At 40.6% G+C, this 17,501-nt stretch overlaps 1 protein-coding gene across 5 annotated transcripts in view; it reads right to left on the reverse strand.

Moving 5' to 3' along the window:
• The window catches only part of LOC5578107 (RNA-binding protein 24-A), a 266,309-nt gene that overhangs the window by 120,712 nt on the left and 128,096 nt on the right, over positions 1-17,501 (reverse strand). Inside the window, exon 2 of one of the 5 annotated variants that reach the window (XM_021854641.1) lies at positions 13,754-13,802. The exons of the other annotated variants lie outside the window; for them this stretch is intronic. The gene's annotated coding sequence lies outside the window, so the exon portion shown is untranslated. The remainder of the gene's footprint in view (positions 1-13,753; positions 13,803-17,501) is intronic. 5 annotated transcript variants of the gene reach the window in all.

Below are 17,501 nucleotides of genomic sequence, written 5' to 3' on the forward strand. Positions count from 1 at the left end.
AAGAGGGCTTAGAGCCAGGGTCCGAGCTTCGAGAAATCTCATTTTATTTTTTTTGTTTCTTAAGTGTCCCTACATTTATTTTGCGCAGTGTATAGCGTTCACTAAAGAGCCGAATGATGGCAGGGGTGCTCGCCCTTCTGTTGTTGCACTGCATTTTGCCAATCCTTGCCACGTACGGGAATTACCTCCGCCATCCCCCCTCGGTTCCCTCCCGGACCCGATTCTCGGAGTTGGCTTAAAATTGAACCTATGGGAACGGCAACGACGACCGAAAAGGATGATGCCATTTGGCTCGAAGGCATTGCAAAGTCTAAATCCCGTCCCTGATGGTACATTAGGTATATGCTCTGGTAGCGAATTATTCGACAAATTCGAATAAATCGAAGATTAGGCTGTAAATTTACGACCTTGTGACTCCAATACAGATTTTGCTGTCGAAGGAATTGCTTGGAGTGGATCGTGAATGATGATTTGTGAAGGGTTTCATCTTTCGGGTCGCGCATTGAGTTTAATTTTGAGGGTGAAGTTTGAATCGCGGGATATGGTGTTTTCTTGGCATAACGTTCCTTCTATGATAAAGTTTCCTTCTCAGTCATCAAGAGATCTCTTTACCAAAATTGACAATTTAATATACTTATATCATGTGACAGACACAACAATATTTCTATTTGGGAAAGATCCTGGATAAAAGTCTCCTCGATAGGATGCTCCATAATTATCTGTCTGCGAAAACCAAGAATTACTTTCCACAGAGTTGTTTATTTGCATTGCTAGAAGCTGTGGTAAAAGCTTAAGCTAAATATATTTAGTCTAAGAGGTGGTTCCACGCAGTCTGCAGGGAGATAATCGACCAAAACAACACTATTGCAATTGGTGGCGCTGTAGTCCAATAAATAGGAAACAGACTTTCAAAGAGGATTAGAGTTTCAAAGTCCACCGTTCAAACTTTAATCGCATAGCAGCATTATCCAAGAAGACCTACAAACTGAGAATTTAAGGTTAAGGATAATCAATGAGCTCTATGAGTACAAATAGGAAAGGACCAAGCTGATCATAGGAATACAAATCTACGCACTAGTCCATCCTGAACGAAAGTTAGCAGAGAACTATGAGAAAGAGAGCCGACAAGTCAGAAAATCAGTGGCTGACGCACCTAAAACCTTTATTTAAGTCCCCAAGGTTGTCGATTGAGGAATTTTCCCACATAGTTGATAGGATGATAGCCGAATTAGCTAATCGGCAGCCAGTAGTGATGGGTAGTGACTTTAATGCATGGACAGTAGAGTGGAGTAGCCGCTGCACCAACCAAAGAGGCCTACTAATGTTGGAATCTCGGGCCACATTTAATGTAGAGCTGGTAAATATGAGTACAGTGAGCAGCTTGCGCCGAAAAGGAGCAGAATAGATTATCTACGTGACGTTCTGTAATCCTAACCTTTAAGTTACCATGAACTGGAACGTTGATGACGGTTATACTCATAACGATCATTAATACCATGCGGGCGGAGCGCAGTGCGATGTAACTCAATCCCAGCCTGAGGTTGGAAAACAGTGCGCTTCGACGGCGAAGTATTCACTGAAACCCTGAGGCACGAACGGAACACTCTGGACTTAAACGGTGAAAGCTAGTTCCTCGGATAAGACCGCCGAGTGCCGAGAAGAGCCTCTCCCAGAGAGAACCGGCCGCCGGTGTACTGGTGGTGCGAATCAATTGCAAATCTTCAAGCAGTCTGCCTTCGAGCTAGACGAAGATTGCAACGCGCACGCACAGAAGTACAAAGAGAAGAACGCAGTTCAGCATTCAGAGAGGCAAAGTTAGCTCTCTAAAAAGATTTAAAGAGTCGAAAACTGGCATGCTTTGATAATTTATGTCAGAGTGTCAACTCGAGTTCGTGGAGGGACGCCTACAGAGTTGTAATGGCTAAGAAAAAGCAAAGGTGCCATAGGCCCGTGTTTGCATTTGTTTACATTGGTGGAGGACCAGTGCATACACGGGGCTGTTATTTTCGTATAAGAACTGTCAAAGAGCTAATCAGTCAGCTGATTTCAAATGTCTCGTGAAAAGGACTATAGCACCCCAAGAGAAGTCGCCCGAGTTGCTGCTATCGATAATGAATGTTCTCTGCCCGCATCATTCCACAAGCCCATGGCCCCAAGTGCCGTATACAGCAGATGAAGGAGAAGAAGTGGCGAGGGTGACGAACAAAGAGCTGGCAGAAGTCGTGAAACCTTGTGTGACAAATAAGACACCAGGACCCGATGGTATCCCGAATGTTGCCCTAAAAGCAGCAGTCAATGCGAATCCGGACATGATCAGAACTGCGATGCAACGCTGCATTGATAAAGGAATCTTCCCGGGTGTATGGAAGCGACAGAAATTGGTGCTTCTACCAAAGTCGAGAAAACCACCAGGTGACCCTTCGGCGTATAGACCTATCTGTCTACTAGATACGAAGGGCAAGTTATTGGAGATGTTGATCTTTAAGAGGCTAGTACCATATAATGAAGGTATGGACGGCTTGTCCAACAAACAGTTTGGATTCAGGAAAGGTAAATTTAGTCTGGACGCTATCTAGTTGGTCGTTCAGACAGCTGAGGTGTCAATCGAGCATAAAAGGAGCGGCATCCGTTACTGCGCGGTTGTCATTCTGAATGTGAAGAATTCGTTCAACAGCGCAAGCTGGGAAGCGATAGCCCACACACTTCACCGCCTCAAGATACGGGTTCAGTTGTGCAAGCTTCAAGAAAGCTATTTTGATGGTAGGATTCTGTATGATACAGAGAAGGGGCTTTTCTGTTCGAATCACTGCGGGAGTACCTTGAGGTTCAAGCTTGGGCCAGATTTTATGGAATGCGATGTACGATGGCGTACTGAGACTGCCCCTTCCGACAGATGTTAAGATTGTTTGCGTCAACGACGGAAGTAGAGTTTACAGCAGCGTATTCTGAAGAATGGATCGTCTCAGTCCTGTGTGTGGGAGTGGTGCAGGGGTCTTCCAATCTTCCGTCAATGGCAAGTACGCTACTTTATCGAACAATGCAATCGTTGATGTAATGACCGCTTCTAGCTCATCACTCCCTGTCGACAATACTATCATCGCTACCAGTTCTCCGTTTCAAGCTGACAACATTTGGCTGTATTACCAGAACGTTCGTGGGTTAAGAACGAAGATTGACGATTTCTACCTCGCCACCAATGACTGCAACCTCGATGTCATTATTCTAACTGAAACTGGTTTAGACGATTGCATCAACTCTATACAGCTCTTTGGTACTATCTACAATGTATACCGCTGTGATCGCAGCACCAGAAATAGCCATAAGACATGTTTCGGTGGCTGTCTCATTGCTGTTGGTCAGCAGTATCCTAGCTCATTGATTGAACTAAGTAACGGCCATAACTTGGAACAAATTTGCGTATCATCTATTATCAAGGGACAAAAGCTGAAACTGATGGTAGTCTACATTCCCCCTGATCGAAGCCAGGATGTTTCAACCATTGAGGCACATATCGCATCTGTGCAAGAGCTGTGTGACAAAAGCTCCTCGGATGATAAAGTTATAGTATGCGGGGATTACAATCAACCGCGATTGTCATGGACGGTTGGTACCGAAGGTCTTACCCCCAATGCTTCTCGTGTCCTACCCCCTGCCGCCGCTGCTTTAGTTGACGGTTTCGACTTCCTCAACATGACACAAGCTAACAACCATCTCAATCATCTCGGCAGAGTTCTGGACCTTGTATTTTCCACTTCCGGTGACATCAACGTCTTGAGAGCTGACTTCCCGTTACTGCCTATCGATCCTCATCACCCTCCGTTAGATATTTCCGTGGCTGCTTCATCAACGCAACGTAGCATTTCTAGTCATCGAGAATCCAGAGTGCTAAACTATCGTCGGCTCGATTTTGTTGCGCTTACCGAGTACTTGTCAAACGTGAATTGGAACGAGTTGTTGAATGTACAGGATGTGAACGAAATGACGGAGCGTTTCTGTCGCGCTATTTGCTCTTGGCTTAATGACAACCTCCCTGTAAAAAGGCCACCAGTTCAACCAGTATGGAGCACTTCAGAACTGCGTAGGTTGAAGCGTGATCGGAATGCCAAACAAAGAAAGCTTCGTAGACATCGGTCTGCCGAAAATCAACGAGCCTTCAAAACAGCTGCTGACTCTTATCATCGGTTGAATACTCTCTTGTATAAGTCACACGTTTCGCGTGTTCAAGCTGGCATTCGTAGAGACCCGAAAAATTTCTGGGGATTTGTGAATTCAAAACGAAATAGTCCGTCCATCCCGTCCAACGTTTATCTCGACGAAACTGAATCGGCTTCAGTGGAAGAATCTTGCGAGTTATTTGCCGAGTTTTTTGCATCCGTTTTCTCACCAGGTAGTACTTCTCAACAGGAAGTCGATGCTGCAGCGTCGAATCTTCCTACTGACGCTGTCGACATTGATATCTTCAATATTACGTCAGATATGATTATCACCGCCTCCAGGAAATTAAAAAGTTCGTACTCACCAGGTCCAGATGGTGTGCCTGCAGTAATTTTTCGTCGCTGTATTGCCTCTCTAGCCGTTCCCTTAAGTCGTATATTCAATACGTCTTTTGAGCAGAAAACTTTTCCTGATATGTGGAAACAATCTTTCATGTTTCCCGTTTTCAAGAAAGGTGATAAAAGAAATGTGAAGAACTACAGAGGAATAACAAGCCTTTCTGCCGGATCGAAGCTGTTTGAAATTGTTGTCAGCAGTGTCATTCTCAACTACAGCAAGAGCTACATCTCAGTGAATCAGCACGGATTTATGCCAGGGAGATCTGTCACATCAAACTTGCTCGATTTCACCAGCGCATGCATCTCACAGATTGAAACTAAAGCGCAGGTTGACGCTGTGTATACGGACTTGAAGGCCGCCTTCGACGTTATAGATCACCGTATTCTTCTGTGTGAACTTTCTCGCATTGGCATATCTGATCGACTTTTGTCATGGTTGGAAAGCTATTTATCTAACCGAATTCTGCGAGTTAAGCTTGATTCCGCTGTTTCGCGTGCATTCAGCAATAGTTCAGGTGTCCCACAAGGAAGCAATCTTGGCCCTCTGCTTTTCGCATTGTTCTTTAATGATGTTGCACTTCTTTTGGGTTCCGAATACGTACTTATATATGCCGATGACCTAAAAATTTATCTTACTGTCAAATCTGTTGAGGACTGTAGGCGGCTTCAAGGTCTGATAAATACTTTTGCAGACTGGTGTAGATTGAACAAGCTCTTAATAAGCGTTTCTAAATGCATGGTTATAACATTCCACCGATCAAAAAATCCCATCATCTTTGATTATCGCATTGAAGGGAACGTACTTGAACGAGTCGATCAGATAAGTGATTTAGGTATCATCCTGGATGCTAAACTCAGCTTCAATCAACATATTTCGAGCATGATCTCAAAAGCATCTCGTCAACTTGGCTTTGTTACGAAAGTTTCTCGTGAGTTTACTGACCCGCACTGCCTCAAAACTCTCTACTGTGCATTAGTACGTCCAATACTCGAAAATGCTTCGATTATATGGACTCCTTATCATCTGTCATGGAATATCAGAATCGAGCGTATTCAGCGCAGATTCATCCGTATTGCGCTACGAAGTCTGCCTTGGCGAGATCCACAAAACCTACCACCGTATAATGAGCGATGCCGGCTTCTAGGACTTGATTCACTGCAGCGACGGCGAAGTATCCAACAATCTATTTTCGTTGCTAAACTGCTGAATGGAGGGATCGATGCACCTGCGCTTCTAACTCGTGTCAACTTCCGTACAATGGGCAGGCAATTGAGGTCTTCAACTATGTTGACAACAAGATTTCACCGCACTTCTTATGGCTGTAACGAACCACTGACCGCATGTTTGCGAACCTTTTCTTTAGTTGAAGAGCTGTTTGACTTCGGAGAGACTACTGGATGCTTTAAACGGAGGGTGACTAGTTCAAGGATACTACAATAACTATTAAGTATATTCATGTAGACAACTGTCAGATGAATTAATCAAATAAATAAAATAAAATAAGTCTAGGAAACTAAGACTGGCCCGTCACAAGACTGAGGTGGTGGAGCTGCGTCAATAACTGCAAGTCTGAGCAACGGACGCTTATCTCGGTAGGTGATTGCACCATAGATTCCAAGCGAACTCTTAGACATCTTGACGTTATGATCGATGACAAGTTCAGATTCGCTAGCCACGTTGAATATGCCTGTAAAAGGGCATCTACGGCTATAGAGGCGATTTCGAGGATGATGTCTAATAGCTCTGCTGTAATTGTCAGCAAACGCAATGCTTCAACCAAAGAGGTACCAGAGGAGTCCGTATCGCGTGTAAGGAGGCAACGCTCAGAAAAAGTAGACCTATTAGCTAATACCAAATGTGTCAGATTGATATAAAAGAAACCATGGGGAAATGAACTTCCACCTAACACAATTTCTGTCAGGACATGTTTGCTATCGGCAGTACCTGCCCCAATTGTGGTGGTGTAAAGGAAACAGGTGAGCATGTCGTGTTCGATTGCCCGCGTTTCATCGTTGTCAGAAATCGCATGCTCGCTACATGCGGGGGGACACGTCTCCCGGCAATGTGTGCGGATGCCGAGTGTTGGAATACAGTAATTGCGGTCACTCATATTTGCTATAATTGCAGCGCTTACGGCGCGCCGACCAAGAACTGGCTGCAGAGGATTAGCCCTGCCGAGGCTGGTCCCTTGTAACATTTTTTAAGTCAGCGAGGAGAAGCAGTTTGCCTAGGCTACTTCTGCTACATGAGTTGTGCTATATGCATTGACCCCGAAGAAATACCGTAAGGTGGTTGCGCAGAGATAAGGGTCTGAGGCTAAAAGTACTGTCTGTGCACTCTGTTCACCACTTCTCGTTAAATTGTAAGTAAAGTACAGTGCATGGGCTGGTTTTAGTGGGTCGTCGTTGGTGTGGCTTCCCCACACTCCCTGAGTTACTATCTCAGGCGTCTGTTTGCAGATTTCCGCCATGTTAAAAAAACTACGAAACCAGAAAGTTAGAGAAGAGTGGGAGGCTGTAGAGCTAGAGCTGTTTTTAGTCCAAAGGTAAAGCCCACCAAAACTAACTGCTACAAAGAGCTGATGCCAATCCTTGGGATCAGGGCCCATTGTTCCCGGTCTAAACGCTTGTGGACAAAATCAGAGTTATCGTCGAAGGGCTCTTTCCAAAGCAAGAACGGACAACGTGGCCGGCCACACCATATGGCAACGAAGAGGAAGGAAACATCGAAGCTGGTCTAAAACGATGACCTTACAGAAGCGGTGTAAACTCCGAACTTACGTATCTAGATGAGTGAACTCACTAATTCCTACCACTTTTTTAGGCCTGGATGAACAGGGAGCACAGCGAAGTGAATTTCCATCAGACAAAGTTGTTGTCAATCCACGGTTGTTTCAAGCAGTGTCTGCAAGGGTTCGGTCACTCGTTGTCACTATTCTGTGCCGAGTATACAGGGTGTCCGCATATTATCCATACAAACATAGAGGCATGCCTCTATGCAACCAAGTTAAGCAAATTGAGCATGCTCATATGGTTCAATATTTTGACCTATTATGTTCATATGAAATAAGTTAACATCAGAAACTTTTTGAAAATTCAAGTTATTTGTGTGAAGCGCCATAACGAACGCCGTTTTTCCAGCTTTACGACGAATGAGTGATGTCCTTAGACCTCATAGGATTTGAACAAAATAATTCTCTAATTTTAACCCATCTTGAAGTGAAGATCTCGTAGATAACCTCAAGCGATAAACGGACTTTGAAATTAATCTCTTCTAGAATTTAGTGAGAAAAAAATCTTGAAAAAGACTACCAGCCCTCAGGAATAACGTCTCCGATAAATTTAAATTTGATTATCTCAGTACGAAGCAATGGTTTCGAAATTGTTAGCAATTATAATTTGTCAACATGTTGACGTACACTGATTTTTATATTGTACTCAAAGTTAGATAATCTTCCGCATATTGTATTGTTCAGATAATTTACGGAATCATACAAATTTGTTTAGTATTCTTGAAGAAATCTGAAAATTACGATATGAGGTTTTTAAGAGTTTTTCAAGATCTTTATTTGTCCAGGGTGGTACCAGAAACATAAATGCTCATTACTCAAAGACGGCTGCACCAAATTGCTTCATTTTTTCACAACATACTCGCATTAATGTATCATTTCGAGGAGTGAACATCCGAATACGATAAAAATAGTGTAGCCTGAGATATTTACGTGGGTTATGGCTACTCGTCGGTCCCCAAAGGAATTTTGAAATATCTCCGGATCCAGATGATCAATTATCAATATCAACACATTTTTAAAAACTAGAAGAGTTTTTTGAGAACGTGTGAAATAATGGTGCAAAAATATCGAGAAACAAAAAAGTTATCGCGATTTGAATAATTTTATTGCGGTAAAAAATGAAGCTACCGGTAGAGGGGTTAAAATCTAAAATAGATGAATCCAAATGTCCTATTATAGTTTTAAGTAATCTACAGTTAAGTGTTTAAAAGTTAGACTGGAAATACAAAATTTTACTGTTTAAATCTAATGAGTTCTATGGACATTTTTCTGTCGTCATAAAGCTCGAAAAACAGCTCTCCTTAGGACACCTCAATACATTTGACTTAGTTTCGCAAATATTTGAAATCGGAAGTGTGTCAAACTTACTATAATAAGTGAATGTTTCAAACCTTGCAAGAATATTGAATTTAATCTGCATGATTGCACAGAGCCATGCCTTCAAAATTTGTACGGATAATTTGCGGACACCCTGTAGACCTCACAACAGTTTCCAAAAACAAACCAAAAAATAAGGAGCTCAGGAAAAGGAGCACTATCAACATTTCTTGCGTTCAGTAACTGCATTTGACGTAACATTAAATTTGATCAACCGTACCAAGAACAAATCATAAACCAACATCAGCAACAGAACAGAGGTCGTCCACATATGAACGAGCAGTCAATCGTCAACCGTCCAGAACCAAAGCTCGTTCCGAACAGATGACGAGTAGCCCCACACCAGGCAGTTCGATAAATGGGCTACCGTTCGGACCGCCGTCACAGTCAGTGTCTACAGCAATGGGCAACTGAATCGAACTTATGCTAATGACGGGATCAACTCCGTGCACTCCCGATTTCAAAAAGTTTCAACTTAATAAATTATATTTCCGGATGTGCGACTGCTGCCTCCACTTGCCGTCGCCTTCCTCGTTACCAAAAACGTCCCGAAAAATGGTATCAGTGACGGTGACGGACGGTAGTCGTATCTTCTGAAAATGGCGGTGATGGTGGTGGCGAGTGCACACCAGGCACACTCATATCAACAAGGGTGGTTCATAATATCGAAATATTATCAAAATATTTTGCTCTACACCGTTTATTTCTCGCATAACTTGCTGTCTCACCCTAAAAGCCATTGATAACCGAATGTGCAGCTTATTGTTACCGAGCAAACGAATGGGTTTACGTTATTCAACAAGGCCACGATGAAGAGCAGATCCTCCTCTATCTCCCAGTGATGATAGTTTTCATCCTGATCCATTCATTTTGCTTAGAAACAAGGAGCTGCACACTCGGTTTCCAATGACTTTCAGGGCGTGATCACAAGTTATGCGAGATTTGATGGAAGGTTAGTTTCTCCCCAAAATTTGAGCATATTTGGATGAAAACTGGGACTGCACAAGACCTTCAAAGTTTGGAAAAAGCAATCGTGTTGGTACTGTCAGATACATTTGTAGGCTCTAAGTTTTCCGGGAACCGGACGCCTTAGTAACTAATTATTGATTTTTGTCTGAGTTGAAAATCTTTGACTATAATAAATGAGCTGCTCTGCAGGCTTCACAGAATATATGTAGTAATGTTGGTGTTTAATCGCACTCTAATAGAACGTAGAATAGCTTGTTCAACTATATAGAAAAATGAACTGCAACTGATATGTGACCATTAAAGTCATGTTTTGAACCTATATGTCCAGTTTACAGAGTAATAATCTGAATATTAGCAAAAAAATCTTGAAATTTTATTAAATAATATTGCTTTTCCAAAAGACAAATATTGATAAAATCTCTGCCGATAAGCGTGTCGCTTGAAACAAGTTTTGTATAGTCTTGAGTCAATGAATGGGTCAAATGAGTTGACACTCAGAATCTGACACATACTGAGGCAAATGGAATATCGAAATTCATAGAAACCTCTTTTGAAAATTCGCCACAAGAAATCGGATTGAAATTCATAGATTTGCCTTTTGAAACCAAAATTAGGAAACAGAAATTGTTTACGCGGCAACCTGGAATCGAACCATGAACCTTGCAATCGATAGACCCATGAGTACACCACGCTTCTATCGACGCATTGATGTAGAGTGATGCTAAAACAATACATAAAGCATTCGTATTGCAATAATCGTTCCACATTTCATATGGCAATATAGATGAATTACGATAGTCCAGTTCGTTGCGTGTAGAAGTGGTATGAAGCAAACAAGATTTTTTGGACCACCCTAATATTCACGACTACTACTCAGAAACTGTGGGGAAGATGCCCGGTCGCTGATCGTTCCGGATGATTTAACACCACCCGGTACAACAGGCAACAGTGAGCGTTGACGAGCGTCACGAGTGTGTGTTTAGGTAGTCGCCCTAAGTTGTATCTCGGTGGTGGGTGATTGAGTGTGGTTCCTGTTTCAATATAAGTTGAGAGTGTTTCTGGATGGCTGCCCTGATGGGCGGCTGGGGACTTCTTTGAATGATTGCCTCCCAAACGGGTTTAACTGCAAATTTGTTGCATTTTTACGGTGTGAGCACTTCTTAGTCTACTTGAATTAGAAAACAAAGGGTGACGTTGTGAGAAGCCCGAAAATTGTGTATCCATGTTCCGAAGCCTTTGTCATGACTCATAACATAGATGACCAATTATTGGTTGATGATTAGCTGTTTGAGCACGTCATGTGTTAATCATCAATTTTAATTATGCTTCATGGTAACCGTGCCTAGGAATGAATGTTTAAAGTAGTCTACATAAACCCTTATAAAACGGAGCATGTGGGGTACCTGGGCACCCTCCACAGTATTGTGTCAATTTGAAGATACCCGAAACAATGAGGCACTGGTGACTATGTAATTTTCCGGGTTAATCGACTGCCCTTAAGTCCCAAGTCCAAGCCTAAATAAGAGTGGAGTTATGGATATATCATTATATTATTTAAATTTTCTCCTAGTGATTCTGCGTTTTCCTATTTTTATACAGTGTATTCTGTGCATTTTCGCCTTTGGCGACTTTCAATAGATACCGATGTGTTTTTTTTTCGCTGCTGGTTATTTACGTGATGGAATTGTAGCCTTGTTTGGGTAGTGGATATGGTTAGGATAGCTCAGACCAATCTTCAGCAATTCTTACTTTCGTAAAAGGATCTTCTATCTGAGCAATCTTGTTGGTCCAGTTTTGGATTTCTTCAGCAAACATGGAATGGCAAACTCACGTGCTATGGTTCGTGTATGGTGGTCGTTAATAATTCATTGATGTAATACTTATTTCAGAGTTAACTACCAGTGATGTATGTACCGTAACAATCGATGTTTCTGTTGGTAACCTTGGATGGTTGCGATTATCAGATGCTTTCAAACGATTTGTCGAACACTGTGTACCATAAGACCTGATGCTAATGCTGAATAATAGGCTTGTATAAGAATAGAAATCTTCATCTGATCATTGATGCATCTTCTTTGAAAATTTGAATGTTACTTTGCAGACTTTGCGAATTAGGTATCCCCAATCAACAAACTGGGAAATTTATATTGAATTAGTTGCAACCAAATTACTTAGATACTTTGTAGCAAAAAGACTCATACCACACATTTAAATTATTTTACGGATTCCTGTGAAATCTCAACAGCTGAACGGTTCGGTAAAATAAATTAACGGAGTACGGTAAATTTTCACAGTATTCGGTAAAAATTAAACGGAATCCGTAAAATTCCGACGAAATTACGGTGTTTTATTTCACCGAACTGTTCAGCTGTTGAGATTACGGTGAAATTCACCGTAAGAGCTTAGTGTGCATACTTGGTATATGAAACTGTTTTCAGAAATGTTTGTAATATTTTAAGAGGAAAATAACCATCATCGTTTTATAAATTTTCATAACCAGTTTTTTTGCTCAGAACCGAGGCAATGTTTATGAAAATCTATCATTGCATTGCACTTGCTATCTGTAATGCAGTGATAAATTTTTATGAAAAAATCTTTAAAATTGAACGAAAAAACTGGTTTTTCATTTTTGATGATTGCTGATGATTGAATGATGGATTCTTGAGCCTTAAAGAAATAGAAACGAAAAAGATGTGGTTGAATTTCCGTTATCTTTCAATACTAAGGCAGATTTTGTCGACCTTATTCTTGAAAACCGTTTTTTTTTTCCACACCTTCCCATATTTACAAACTCCAAGTAATAAAACTATAATTTCCCCGCTGCATGACCAACGTGTGGTTTATGGTCATGAGTTTAAAATTACCCCAAACAAGTTTCACACGAAGCAAAAAAGAAAAAACCGTTCTTGCTCCCCATGGGACAAGGAGACAAGGATAGGCCCCATTCCGGAAACGCGTCACGAAATGTGCCGTTAGTGGTTGACTGCGCCTCTAGCCCTCCCGTCACCCACGAGGTCGCTCGATGGGTCCCACAAGATAGCTATCTATTTCAGCGGAGGTCGGGTTTGAAAGTTTTTCCTTCCGAGCACGTTCATCATGTTGATTGCACTTTTTCCGCTTATCTGCACCATCGCATGGCATTGTGAATGGGATGGAAACGGGGCACTATGGGCCAGAAAACTTAAGTCCAAGATACAAATTTAGGATATTTCGATTCAACCAAATTCATAAAGTGAAATGATTTTCTGTGATTAATCGAATAAAATCGTCAGTGTACGCTATGAGAAATTGTTCTCCGAAATATATTTTATGAAATATGATTTTTTGAAATCTTGTCGAAAAAAATCGATTTCCAGCCCATAGTTAAGGGGGCAGGGATATCGTGACGGGTGAAAGCATAAAAAAGCTGCGCTGGATGTTCCGCGATGGTGGACCAGCAATTATTATTGTTCCTGATGGATGTGTCATACGCCATGCGTTGCGATATTAGCTCGGAAGAGAGCGCTGTTTAGCTGTCTGCATACCAAGTAGGTTGAAATTGGAGGATTTAAATTGAAATTTTGTGACTGAAGATAGCACGCTGTCCGAAGCATGATTCGGGGTTGTGCTCACTGGTTTCAATTCTTCAGGAAAACAATTAGCCGACCCTATTCAACTGTGAGGTTCGGGCGTAACATAAGAAACAGAAGGGAGCTTCCATGGAAATGGAAGCCTCTTTTTCACAGGGTTTTCCACTGTTAGCAAAAAGCCGAAATTCGTATGGCGAGGGTGTACGCGTGTGCCGGTCGTCATCGTTGTCGGAACCGGTTTTGTGGACCAGGAAATGGGCGACAAGTGTTGAAAGATACGGTAGGTGGACCGATTGGTCGGGATATTCGGCAAAATTAATGTACTGTAAAAGAGATAATGCTAATCGCGATGAGAGTGGGGTTTAAATGATACTATGGTGAAAAACGAACCAAGCGTGGTTGCTTTGGGAGATTTTTTGGTTTACGGTTTAAAGCTGAAATATAACAGAACATTTTGTTGAACGAAACTACTTTCGTTGCAAAATATATTTACCAGAATATGGACTTCGAATGGGCACATCGACTCCGTGGTTTTAACATACCTGAAAAAAAAGAAAACGTATTAGTTACAGAAACATATAGAACAATGAAACTGGTTCGTAGTCGCAGTTTATGGTTTAAATCTACTACTTATTTCCACTTTTTTCATCATTTCAAACTTAATTACCCCTACACAAGTAGAAAACATAGTTTTGAATTTAAGTTTACTAGACCTGATATATGTCGATAAAAGATTTCATTAAGTTTTTCCCAATAGAAGTTCGTGCCAATTTTTGAATACAAATATTTTCGATTATTTCGAGTTGATGTTGAAGTTCGGTCTAACTTTACACATAGAACGTATTTTCTCGTGCAACGTCTACATTATTTAATATTTTCATAAAGTGTTGAAAATTATAGCATAAGTATAGAAATTTACACGAGGGCAAAATATCTAAACTTTTTTGCCATCTGCTACAGATGACACGCTTGCTTTATGCTTTGGTGGAGATTCTGTTTCATTCGCAAATAAGATTCTGGACATCCCTGAGTCAACAGTATTGGTTCCAGAATGCTTACTTGAAAAATACTTGCACTTACAGGAATTTTGAATGCTTGAGAGCAAGGTCAGTTGGATAACCTTAATATTTCTTGAAACGATTCAAATATGTACACGTAATAGTGGGTGAGTAGTCGAATTTCTATATTGGAATCCAAATAAAATGATGTAGAAAAAATGGATTTCCTTCGATGTGAACCGTCAGTCTACTAAAAAATATTTTTCAACGTTCGATAATTAAGGAAAGAAAGTCGATTAGAAGATATCTAGAGCCTTCACCACGGTTTTTTCGGTTTCATAAATAGTACAACCTTTGCATTTTTTTTCAAGAAATTCAATAAATTTTTCAACTAAAAGAATTTGTAAAAATTCATTGGCCCAGCAACTAGCTTAATGCTAATCCTTCATACACCTATCAATGATTATGGCAACTTAACCATATACAAGATCCAGGCGATCATTTCAGTAAACGAAAAAGTTTGACTTCTTTGAGTTTGGATGCAGATTTCAGAAATAATTACTATATTTAATTTTCAATATTGTAATAAAGTTTCTTTACATCTATGATGTAGAGAACGTGCATTCAAATTTCTAATATCCACGTGTGTTCTAACCACTGCACCTGGTCCATCCTCATCACAAAACTAGTTTGTTGATAAGCATGATTAAAATTTACTTTGTGATGATCGTTAACCGTCTGACCATTAATCCGAAAATCTGCAGGAAACGAGACTTTACACTTTATTTGCGTTATGGACAATCTCAAAAGTTGAGTTGATATTAAATTCGCTATAACTTTTTTTTTGTTTCTCAATATTTTTACACATTTTTTTCATAAGTTATCAAATAGCTTCTATTTTCAGAAACTGCGTCGATATAGATCATTGGTCCTCTGGTTTTGAAGATATTCCGGTGTTCCTCCCTATACCGGGTACCCCCGTTGGTTTGACCACATTTAATCTGAATACTTTTTAATCTGTACCCCGCTAATTTGCACATCGTTCAAATTAAAAATGGTTCAAACGTCATTCAGTCCATGGAACGGAGTGAAGTGAGATGGAACGCTATGGAACGGAACGCAGAATCAAAACAAAATAGTGAAAGAGGTTACCAGAAATATGTTTTTAGGGTGACTAGATGTTCAAATCAAAAATGAACCCCGATGGTTTGCATGAGGTACCGTTCATATTAGCGGGTGTGCACGGTATAAAATTAATTCGGTCGCTATTTTATAAAATATGGGCTAAACAATGTTATAAAGAGCTTCCCTGAAAAAAATCATGCAAATCGGATGCGTTGTCCCCAAGAAATCTTAGAATTACAATATTTTTTTTTTGAAGATTTTAAGATTCTCCTATGGCCAGAGTGGTGCCACAAACAAAAATTCTGATATCTCTAAAACGGTTGCATCAAATCGCTTCATTTTTTCATAACGGACTTCCATCAAAGTATTGCTTTGGAAAGTGAATAAACGAACAAGAGAAAAAAATCTGTTGCCTAAGACATAGAAGTGGGTATAGCTACGCGTCGATCCCCCAAGGAATTTCGGAATATCTCCGGATCCAGACGGCCAATGATTCAAATCGATACAGATTTTAAAAGTAGAAGAGTTTTTAAGAACTTGTGGAAAATATAGTGCAACACTATTGAACAACAAAAAAGTAATCACTATGTAAATATTATTTTGCTGTAAAAAATGGTGCTGCTAGTAGAGGGGTAATGTTTATCTCATGTTTTCACATAAAACTTTTTGGTATCTTCTCTTACATGCAGGGCTGGGAATGGTAATAATAGCAGGCTTGGATTTCGCGATAAACGCGTGGCTTCTCTCACTACATTCGTTTAATATCACGAATCTCATCAAGCCTATGTTTCACTGGCTTCGCTGACTGTGATTTGCCTATTTTAGTGTGAATCTAAGTAGTTTTTTCAACTCTGCTCACATGACAGAAGAATTTAGAAAGAACCTCTACATATTTGTTCGACTGTGCTGGAATTTGTTTCTACGGTGCTCCCCGGACCGTTATTATTAGACAAAAATGTCCATCAAATCATTGCTCACCAGTCGTTGTTTATGGCTAACCTGCATGTCTGGCCAAATTGAAAAAAAAAAACTGTCGAATTGAAACGGTTTAGTATTTAACAAATCTAGAGCCGGTCATTCAGGGAATTAAGTTCGAGTGGCCGCATCCGGTACACTATAAACGTTGCTAAACTATTCATTTATAAAGTTGAATTAGATCTTAATGGTTTATAAAAATTGAAATGATAGCCATTGGAAAACATTAAAAATAACTAGGCAGTTCCCAAAAAATCGCCTTTTTCTACCCGATTTTACCCAGTGACCCAACGCAATAACTCCGGCTACATGAGTATTCCCGAGTTCCTTAGGCCACTTCCAGAAACTAGATATGGGGGCCTGTATAATGACAAAACAATATTTGAATCCGTTCAGTATTCGCTGAGCGGTAAGGGTTTTAGTATTTTTGCTTTCACTCAGCCCTATTACGTCTTTCTGATGGTATAAGTCAAGATACTCAAAGGAAATTTGAGATATTAAAACGAGTTTTCATCAGCCGTGATTATTAAATAAAATTACCCTCGAAACTTAGTTTAAGATTGGTTTGTTCAGTTATTTAGAATCTCTGGGCATAGTTTTGATTTATTCTTTGCGACGTAACCATCTGAAGCATTATTTTTTCAATACAATAATAAGGCATGCTTATACCAGACGGGATTGGTTATCTAATGGCTACCGCTTCTGCTTCATAAGTAGAAGGTCTTGGGTTCAATCCCAGGCCCGTCACTTTCCTCGTAATTTGTAGTTGTATCTCTCACTTGCTTCTAGCTATCACATTCAAACTATTCGTTCATAGCAAACGCTAAAACCAGAGAAGGACAAGAAACCTAACGCTTCCATTCATCCATCATTATAGCATGCCTTTCCTTACGCATGATACATAGGCAGTCTGCTAACCACAAAAGCAAACCTATCTACCATGCTTTTTTTATTCCAATCCATACACTGCCGCATGAACTGGCGTAGATGCAGTCGTAGATGCGTCTACAGTGGGCCAGTATAAGTGAAACATCAATTCCTCCCCCTTCCCCAAATTGGTCTGCATTCTGACGTGGCAGGCGCCATTGTTGCCCGAAAATAGAAGATCACCAGCACTTATACACTGAGGGTGTCTGTAAATAC

Source organism: Aedes aegypti, chromosome 3 (genome assembly GCF_002204515.2).
Source record: "Aedes aegypti strain LVP_AGWG chromosome 3, AaegL5.0 Primary Assembly, whole genome shotgun sequence".
NCBI classification, from domain to species: Eukaryota; Metazoa; Arthropoda; class Insecta; order Diptera; family Culicidae; genus Aedes; species Aedes aegypti.